The sequence below is a fragment of the Octopus bimaculoides genome, chromosome 13 (assembly GCF_001194135.2).
Source record: "Octopus bimaculoides isolate UCB-OBI-ISO-001 chromosome 13, ASM119413v2, whole genome shotgun sequence".
Lineage (NCBI taxonomy): Eukaryota > Metazoa > Mollusca > Cephalopoda > Octopoda > Octopodidae > Octopus > Octopus bimaculoides.
Window position 1 is genome coordinate 5,850,854 of NC_068993.1, and position 881 is coordinate 5,851,734.

Consider the following 881-nt stretch of genomic DNA (forward strand, 5'->3'; position numbering starts at 1 on the left):
AACAAAAAAAAAAAAAAGAAGAAAACATGATAGATGACGAAATGATCGCAGAGCAGCGTGAAATGAAGTGCTTTGCTCAAGAGTACAACGCAAAGCCCGGTCTGGGAATCGAACCCACGATCTCGCAATTGTGAGTGTAACACCCTAACCACTAAGGCAATGTGCCTTAACATATATATATGTGCGTGTGTGTGCGCGTGTGTGTGCGCGTGTGTATGCGCGCGTGTGTGTGTGTGTCCGTGTATGTAAACGTGAATGTGTGTGCGTTAATGTGTTTGTGCGCGTGCTTGCGTGAGTGCGTACGTGCATATAAATGTGAATGTGTGTATACGTGAATATATAGGTTTGTGTGTGCTTCCTCGCGCGCCTGTGTGCGTACGTGCGTGTGAGTACGTGTGTGTAAGTGCGATTGCGCGTGAGCGTGTGTGCATGCGTTTGTGAGTGCGTACGTGCGTGCGTTACGCATCAGTCCTTTGCTAATGGCTACAACGATTTACTCAGCTTAATGGAATATTGCTAACATTTATGGTAGAGCAAGAATGAAGGAATGACTGTCTTAATGGAATGGACGTGACGTCACCAGCGAAGCGAAAAATACCTACGCATTCATTCCCTTGGTATGTCCGGCCCAGGGAGGTAAAGAAAAACATCATTTCCCTTGCCCAGGTAAGCATTACAAAATATATGTGACTAAGCAAGCTAATAATACGTGAAAGAGTCGGAAGTCGGGAGAGTGCCGTGTTACATACATACATACATACATACATACATGCATATCTATCTATCTATCTATCTATCTATCTATCTATCTATCTATCTATCTATCTGTCTGTCTGTCTGTCTGTCTGTCTCTCTCTCTCTCTCTCTCTCTCTCTCTCTCT